Source organism: Perca fluviatilis, chromosome 9, assembly GCF_010015445.1.
Source record: "Perca fluviatilis chromosome 9, GENO_Pfluv_1.0, whole genome shotgun sequence".
Classification (NCBI taxonomy): Eukaryota; Metazoa; Chordata; class Actinopteri; order Perciformes; family Percidae; genus Perca; species Perca fluviatilis.
Window position 1 is genome coordinate 20,640,136 of NC_053120.1, and position 9,501 is coordinate 20,649,636.

Below are 9,501 nucleotides of genomic sequence, written 5' to 3' on the forward strand. Positions count from 1 at the left end.
AATCTGAGTCCAATAGGCTGAATCGACACATTTCACTTCAATATTTGCATAATGTTGCCAACAAATTAATTTTGACATTTTACAGAAAAGATATTTGCATTTTAACTGGTTTAAATGATGAAAAGAAATGCTTTTAAAATTAAAAAAAAGAAAAATACATTTAGGCTGATACTGGGACATGAGCTTCCTTGTGGCTCAAGTGCAGAAAAGGGGCAGGCAAACAGGATTTCCTGGTTAGGTGATGTCATCAAATATATGAAAGTTCAAAATAAAATACCCATTTACACAATTAAACAGAAAACAATGCATTTTATATTGTTTATTGTGAAAAAAACTAAGAAAAAGAATTTGTTGCCATATGGCAACACCATGCAATAGAGGTTAAGTTAACACACACTACAGTGTCTGTCATATTTAGTCAGACATGTATGAAGTACTAGAGCCCCAGACTTGAGTAAAGTACAAGTGCTCTATGAAAAAAGTGACTTGAGTAGAAGTTGAAGTGCTGATTAAGCACCACACTTCAGTGGAAGTACTAAAGTATTCAACATTGTTGTACTTAAATATTGCAAGTAGTTTATTTTAAACTTTACTACTCAAGTACTGAAAGTAAAAGTACAAGTATTGTGTTATGTAGTTATTAAAAAAAGCAGTCAAAAGTTTGAATATCATATCATATCATCCTAAAGGACACTCACAATTCCTTTGGCTGTAGCAGCAGTACAAGGACAGGAATGTACAACACCGCAGCATGTCATGAACCGCGGGTAGCTAGTTTGCTAGCGCTTACTGATAGCTCAAGCTGGTGTGCCATTTGTGTATTATATTTTTAACTTACCTTTTATATGTTTATTCAACTTCGACAAATTTCGCAATCTTTCAGGAGGCAGACTAGGCACTTCATTCTATATGAATTGTCTTTCACTCCGACAGATGAAAACATGGACTCTAAGTAGGGCCAGGGTTGGTCACCTTCCTCACCCTCACCGCCACGATCACTCAGCAGCAGAGCAAAAGGCAAAACGGGAGCGCACACAGTCATCTTATAAGACAGCTTGATCGCTTGATTCGCTCAACGATGAGCCAGCTTCATCGAACCTGGTGACGGAGCCATCTACCACTCTGGCAGTGATAATGTGGGTTTGGAACGATTCGTAACATTTTTATAATTGTAACGAGTAACAATGTAGCACATAATAAATGTATCGGAGTAAAAGTATTAAACTCATCGAAAATATGTACTGAAGTAAAAGTGGAAGTAGGAGAACAAAATAATACTCCAGTAGAGTAGAGATACAGCCTTTTAGTACTTAAGTACAGTAGTGAAGTAGTTCTATTTATTTACTATACATCTCTGTATTCAGTGCAGCACTAGTTGAGATGCCTTGCTCAATGACACATCAACAGGAAGAAGCACAGAGTTCTTCCTTTATGTTAAAGGGGTGATAGAATGATTATATAGGGTATTTCACACTGTTCCTTATGGTCTCCTAATGGGGTATGTAACATTGGTTGGGCTGAAAATGGCCTGGTTGATATTTTATTGGCCCTTATGCATCCCTGTGTTTTGGCCCTATTTGTAACAAGAGCTTTTCTTCCAAATATGGTATGGTCATGAATATTTAGATGAGCTGCGCACTGATTGGTTGAGCGACTTACACACGACATATTAGAGACACCGCTGATTGGTTGACGAAAACCCCAATACACATACATTAGAGAAGCGACAGAATCTCATATTCCAGACACTGCAATGTTTCATTACCAAATTCACTTCTGAGACTTTTTGAAATCAACTAATATTAAGCTGAAATATGGGCGGTTTTGAAAACTAATTGATTTGCATAGGACGATGTCGGACTAGAGCTGTACAAAGCTACGCCTGCCGATACTCTGCAGGAAGCAAAGTCACCCTTTGTGGATACTGCACTACGGGCCACGCCCAGCTGCATAACTGCATAACTACAATATATTCCGGTTTTGAATTTTGTCACGCCACTTTGATTTTAAGGCATTTTTATGAACGTGAGGGCCCTTTGTAGGACGAGCAGCTGCTTGCAATATGTCCCATTCATTACAATGGGGAAATACCGCAGCTAGCTAGCTACACTGTCGCCATAACTAAATTATATTTACAGTTTGAATTTTGTCACGCCACTTATATAACATCATTCCCCAATGTCTTATAAAGCTAACCGTTGTGTCCGATTTGATTTTAAGGCATTTTATGAACGCAAGGCGTCTTTGTAGGACCAGCAGCTGCTTGCTATATGTCCCATTCATTACAATGGGGAAATACCGCAGCTAGCTAGCTACACTGTCGCCATAACTAAATTATATTTACAGTTTGAATTTCGTCACTGTTGTGTTCTATCTATATATGTCTGCTGCATTCTACCACTAGGCGGCACTGTTGTAAAGCAGCTATAAGTTGAGACCCTGAGTACAGAGAGAGAGAGAAGAAGATGGCGACTACTGAATGTACCGTGCTAGTCAATGACCGTGCTTTGCTAGCATGCTCGCTATTAAGAACTGTTGTAATAATATAATGCTTCCTGTTGAAGTAAACGGCACTTGTTGAACATTACGGCGTTCTTCTTTTCACCAGCGTACACTACATTTTGGCGACGAGTGAACCTACGTCTTTTTGCATGCTTTTTTACTGATTCATCATGGCTAACGTGCCTGTATGGAGCCAGGACAGTGACAGTAACCTGTAGTATTGAAAATAAAAATTGGCATTGAAACAAATATTGGAACTGAAAAATGTTGAACTGAAATATAAAACACAAACATCAAAAAGTATTAATCTCACAAAGCTATTATTTTATTTCACTTTGACATTTGTTTGGATTATGATAGGTTTTTCAATGCCAATCTACATTTTTTCTTGATGTCTGACTTTTTTCAGTGACGTTTTTTTTTTTTACGCTGTCAGGATTTTTACAATGTCACTGGTTTTCAGTTTCAACTTTCTGTCACTGTTTTGGCGTAGGGAGGAGGGGCCTGAGAGGAGGGACAAAGGGGCGTGGTTTACAGGTAATTTGCATAGGCTACTGGGGAGAGACCGCACCTCCACAGGCATCCTCACCGATCCATGTGTTATAACCACACACCACCGCAATGGCTTCCCCAAGTTCACCTGGAACCTCCAAATCTATGTAAGTCTGTTTATTTCTGCCATTTTATTTCACGTAGAAGCAGGCTGGTTTACTGTTAACTTTAAATGTAGGCCTAATCTGTGCTGTTTTGACAGAGGTTAGAACTGTTCTCTTAATACATCCATGGTTAGCACACGTCAGCTAACGTGTGGCTAATTATAGATAATTCTCCCGCCGGGGATGTCAATCTATCTTTCATAATCTAGTATTTATAATAACAGTAATTCCTGTCCTTTAGGAGTCCTAAGGCCAGTGTTACTGCTGGTGCGCGCAGGCTTGACTCGCTTCGCATCTCTCATTAGGCTCCGTCATGGATGTCTTAAGAGAACGAGCTCAGCTCTCTCTACCTGTCGCTAACACTGGCACGGAGCGTTAACGCCCCTCCCCCCATAACTATCCTCCAATCACAAGTATAGCTGCTGACTGACAGGTTTCTAGGCAAATCACACAGGCAGAACGCGTTTACTGACATCTCCTAAAACTGGGAAAACACAGTTACTAAAAAACTGCCTTAGCTGAACATAAGTTAACATTATCATGTAAACAGTCCAGTACAATATTTTATAACTGTTAAACTGATATTATCGGTTAAAGGTTTACTTGGACATACATGTATAAACTTGTTTGTAAACAAAAACTAGTATGTCTGTAGTATTTCTGGCTTAAAGGCATAACCTTTACATTTCTCATCTGATTTCACTAAGTTGTGTATAAGTTACAGGCACCTTCGGCTGGGAGGCAGCTTATGGAGAGACTGCTGAAAAGGCTTCAGGAAGTTCTGCAACGTCAGCCTGTGGATTTTGACTATTTACACTTACACTGTTTTTAGTCATGAAATGGGACTTGTACCCTTCCATAGGCCAGTACACATTAACCCTCATATGCATTATCATTGCATTTACTGTAATAATTGTTATGAAATAGAGAGAGAATTCTTACTTGAATATATTTATTTATTATTCACTGAAAATGTATAGATTTAACTGTTTTGCTGGAGTCCATACTGTAAATGCATGTCATTTCAAAAACTGTTAAGGATTAAAATCAGTACTACATATAAAGTAGTAGTGGTATTTGTCATTTTAAAATAACAAACAAAATGTTTTTCCTGTGTTGTCCTGCCATGTTTATGTGTAAAGAATCACATAGTTAAGTGCAGTCATGCAAAGCTATCCGCCATTGGCTGCCCTCAGTTCTGCCACAGTCTGCGGCCTCAGAGGGCACTGGATGGGTGGTAAAAGTACTCCACTGGCAGACTCTTCTGTCACTCTGTCATGGTCCCCCTCCAAGAAAAGATCTTGTATATCCTGTAATTGACAAGTAATGTTAAAAGACTGAATTTGCTTTTAGAATACTTCACTAAACAATTACTTTTTTTGTAAATTAAATGCACACTTTAGGTGTGCATTTAATTGGTTATGCACATATGGCCATAATAAACATCCAAAACAAAATTGAAAAAAAAGGTTTAATTGAACATTTTGAAGCTGCACAGGGTCCTGGAGAAGTCTGGTAAAGTGTCAAGGTCCCTCTGGAGGCGTGGTACAAATATATAGTGGGTACAAAATAAATGCAGACTGTTGGAGGGATTTAGCAGGCGACCCTCTTAAAGACTGACTCATCAGTGCACTATTAATATCACTTTAAACCCCCAAGTGGGCTAGCTGATGTGGTATTAGCTAGCGTTAGCGCTTGTTCAACGGGAGACTTACTAACTAGCCACAAGTTAGCTGACGTGTGCTAACTTGTGATTGGAGGATAGTTATGGGGAGGGGGGGTAGGGCGCTCGGCCAGTGTTAGCGACAGGTAGAGAGAGCTGAGCTCGTTCTCTTAAGACATCCATGACGGAGCTTAAGAGAGATGCAAGCGAAGCGCTCGCTGCACCAGCAGTAACACTGGCCTTAGGACTCCTAAAGGACAGGAATTACTGTTATTATAAATACTAGATTATGAAAGATAGATTGACATCCCCGGCGGGAGAATTATCTATAATTAGCCACAGCCACCGTTAGCTGACGTGTGCTAACCATGGATGTATTAAGAGAACAGTTCTAACCTCTGTCAAAACAGCACAGATTAGGCCTACATTTAAAGTTAACAGTAAACCAGCCTGCTTCTACGTGAAATAAAATGGCAGAAATAAACAGACTTACATAGATTTGGAGGTTCCAGGTGAACTTGGGGAAGCCATTGCGGTGGTGTGTGGTTATAACACATGGATCGGTGAGGATGCCTGTGGAGGTGCGGTCTCTCCCAGTAGCCTATGCAAATTACCTGTAAACCACGCCCCTTTGTCCCTCCTCTCAGGCCCCTCCTCCCTACGCCAAAACAGTGACAGAAAGTTGAAACTGAAAACCAGTGACATTGTAAAAATCCTGACAGCGTAAAAAAAAAAACGTCACTGAAAAAAGTCAGACATCAAGAAAAAATGTAGATTGGCATTGAAAAACCTATCATAATCCAAACAAATGTCAAAGTGAAATAAAATAATAGCATTGTGAGATTAATACTTTTTGATGTTTGTGTTTTATATTTCAGTTCAACATTTTTCAGTTCCAATATTTGTTGTTTCAATGCCAATTTTTATTTTCAATACTACAGGTTACTGTCACTGTCCTGGCTCCATATGCCTCCGCCTCCGATGTTTTTGCCTTGCCCTGGAGAGCCGCCGATGCCTTTCAACATGTGGATGCGGATTTTCAACAACTACATGCTGGTGATTAATGCGACAGGGAATGCTTGGCCTGAGGCTCGCAAGAAAGCTACTTTACTCCATTGCCTCGGAGTCGAGGGACAACAGACTTTCTACTCACTGCCGGATACAGGTGACACATTTACCTCTGCTGTTGCTGCCTTAGAGAAACATTTTATGCCCAAAGTTAACGTTGTCGTGGAGCGTCATGCCTTCAGAAAGCGCACACAAGCACCTCAGGAGACTATTACACAGTATGTGGCTGCATTACACAACCTTGCTTCAAAATGTGGATTTGATGATAAAACGGATGAAATGATCCGTGACCAGCTAATTGAACATGTGACCAATGCAAGCATTAGGGAAAGGCTTCTGTTAGAACCGGATTTGACACTGGATAAAGCAGTTACAATTGCAACTCAAGTGGAATCTGCTGTTCAGCAAGCTAAAACGATTGCAGCAGGTGACAGTGTTTCAGTGCAAGCTGTACAGCCCCGTCCATACAAGAAATACAAACGTCAAACCCGCCCAAATAAGCCTGCCAATGCTCCTGCTACGTCCTCACGTAGCTGTTTCAGATGTGGTTCCGACAAACATGTAGCTAATTTCCCCCAGTGCCCTGCAGCCAAGGCAACTTGTAAATCTTGTCATAAAGTTGGACATTTTGCACATGTTTGCCGCTCACTCAAAACCAGTGATGTACATGAGATAGAGCTGCCTAAACTGACTGTGCTGTACTTGAGAGACCCTTGCCATGCACCAGATACACTTTTGTGCAAAATTACCATCCGTACACCTGCTTCCCTTGCCAAAGAGCTTGAACTAGTTGTGGATACAGGCTCTGCAGTATCCATTTTGCCACACCACATCTACGATATGTACTTCAGTGACATACCACTGCTCCCACCTACAAGTCGACTGGTGACCTACACAAGGAAAAGAATTCCAGTGCTTGGATGCATACATGTCACAGTGAGTAGAGCAGTTTCGACCTCCTCAGCCATGTTCTTTGTGGTGAAGAAGGGCACCCTTCTCCTAGGACGAGATCTCATGGCTGCCTTAAACATCTGCATTCAAGGCAATACTGTCCTACCTCCGTCCACTGCTCCTCCTATTCCTGTGATGGCTACTGACTCTACAACTGCATCCTGCATCCCTGCTGCTCCTGACATCGGCTGTGCACACAACTTTGTGCATAAGGTGAAAATCGACCATACTATCAAACCTGTACGTCAGAAACTACGACGCCTGCCTTTTGCTGTAAGGGCTTCTGTCTCAGCGGAACTGGACCGCTTGCTGAAAGCTGGCGTCATTGAGAAGATTGACGCATCACCATGGGTTTCACCTATCGTAGTCACAGGACGGAAAACTGGTGGAATAAGAATGTGCACAGATCTCCGTGAGCCTAACAAAGCGGTAGTTACAGACTGCTACCCCCTGCCTCATGTGGATGAACTGTTCGCAAACCTACAAGGTGCCAAGGTATTCTCTACAATTGATCTGGCTAATGCATATTACCAGCTGCCTCTCCATGAAGATAGCCGAGACCTCACAGCATTCATCACACACGAGGGTCTTTTCAGATACTGTAGGGTTCCCTATGGCCTTGCATCGGCCCCTTCAGCCTTTCAGAAAATGATGGCCGACATCCTCAAAGGCCTCCCAGGTGTCCAGAATTATTTGGAACTTTTTAAAAACCTCAACATGTCTGGTAACACTCAACACTGTCCTGAAAAACACCAAACCTCAAAATTTCCCCCAAAAATGAAAGAGGCTGGACTACTGCTTAATGACAACAAATGTCACTTCAGGAAGCCCTCTCTACGCTTCCTAGGCCATGTCATCACTGCAGATGGCATTCTTCCTGACCAAGAGCACATCGATGCTGTTCTGAAAGCCCCGCCTCCATCTGACATTGCTGCCCTGCGTTCCTTCTTGGGCCTAGTATCCTGGTACTCAAAGTTCCTGCCTAACTTTGCAACAGTTGTGGCCCCTATGCGTGCATGTGCCAGTGACAAAGACACCTTTATATGGACTCCTGCAGCACAAATCAGTTTTGAAGAAGTTAAACAACTTCTGGTGGACAGTCCTGCACTTGCCCTGTTTGACCCCTCTCTACGTCCAGTAATATCCACAGACGCAAGTGATTATGGACTTGGCGCTGTCTTTGCACAAGTACGACCTGATGGCACAGAGAAGCCTGTGGCTTTTGCTTCCCGCACACTAACTGCAACAGAGCGGAAATATTCAACTGTTGAAAAAGAAGCACTTGCCTGTGTGTGGGCTGCAGAAAAATGGAGAACGTACTTGTGGGGACGTCGCTTTACTCTCCGCACAGACCACCAGGCATTGACAACACTACTCAGCACAAAAGGAATCGGTCGGGCTGGAATGCGTATTGCCCGCTGGTCCGCACGCTTGCTCTGTTTTGACTATGATGTCATCTACCGACCAGGTTCTCAGAACTATACAGCTGATTGCCTTTCACGTCTCCCCTTACATGCACCTGCTGATTCTACCCTTGATGCAGAACCTGAAATGGTGGCACAAGTTTCTGCTATCCTAAGCTCCCTCGCAGTGGATGACTTTGACACTGCCTGCTCTGCTTGTCCTGAGCTGTCAGCCTTGCGCTCACAAATGGAAAGTGGCTGGCCTTTCTCCGTTAAGTCAGTTAGTGAAACATTGTCTCCATACTACAAGATCAGAGATGAACTCTCAGTAAAAGATAACTACATCCTGAGAGGGTCAAGACTCATTGCACCACTCGCCCTACGTCACACTCTGATCACACTTGCACACGAGAGTCACCAAAGGGGTCCCGTCCGGCACAAAGCAACGCCTGCGAGACCTGTACTGGTGGCCAAAAATGGATTCGCAAGTGCAGTCTTGCATAGCTTCATGTGTACTCTGCCAGTCTAACGATAAAACAGCCAGTACTCACCCTGCTCCTCTGCAACCTGTTCCACTGCCTGATGGGCCATGGAAGAAACTTGGGCTTGATATTGTTGGACCCTTTGACACAGCTGTTCCTGCCTGCAGGTATGCCATTACACTGACTGATTACTATTCCAAGTGGCCTGAGCTTGCTTTTTCACATACTGCCACTACTGCAGACGTTATCCAGTTCCTGACGTCTGTCTTCAGTCGTCATGGCAACCCAGAGAACATTGTTACAGACAATGGTGCACAGTTCACTTCTGCAGCTTTTGAAGCGTTTCTTCAGGACCGAGGTATATCTCATAGCAGAACTTCAGTCTATTATCCAGCTGCTAATGGAGCTATTGAGAGATTCCATCGCGTCCTCAGAAGTTGCATTCAAACCGCAATCCAACAGTCCCTGCCATGGAAAGAGACTGTACTAAACTGGCTTCAGGTGTACCGTGCAACACCACATGCAGCAACTTCCACAACCCCTCATGAACTCCTTTACGGAAGAAAAATGCGAACCAAACTGGATGTGCTTCCCCTGCTGCCTTTCACATCTCCACTGGATGCGTTTGCTAATGATTCTGTCCAGAGACGGCAGCGTACCATGCAGCATTACACTGATGCTAAACGTCGGGCACGCCCGCCTTTTTTCAAACCGGGAGAGAAAGTGAGGATAAGAAAACCTCAGCATGTCCCTAAAGCACATCCCAGATTCACTAC

General features: G+C 42.9%; 1 long non-coding RNA gene across 1 annotated transcript; it reads right to left on the reverse strand.

Moving 5' to 3' along the window:
• Positions 1-4,093: 4,093 nt before the first annotated feature.
• Positions 4,094-5,530, reverse strand: LOC120565172. The gene is made up of 2 exons (XR_005640196.1): positions 5,315-5,530; positions 4,094-4,468 (listed from the first exon to the last, which is right to left on the reverse strand). It is a non-coding gene; the product is annotated as an uncharacterized LOC120565172 (long non-coding RNA).
• Between the last annotated feature and the right edge of the window lie 3,971 nt (positions 5,531-9,501).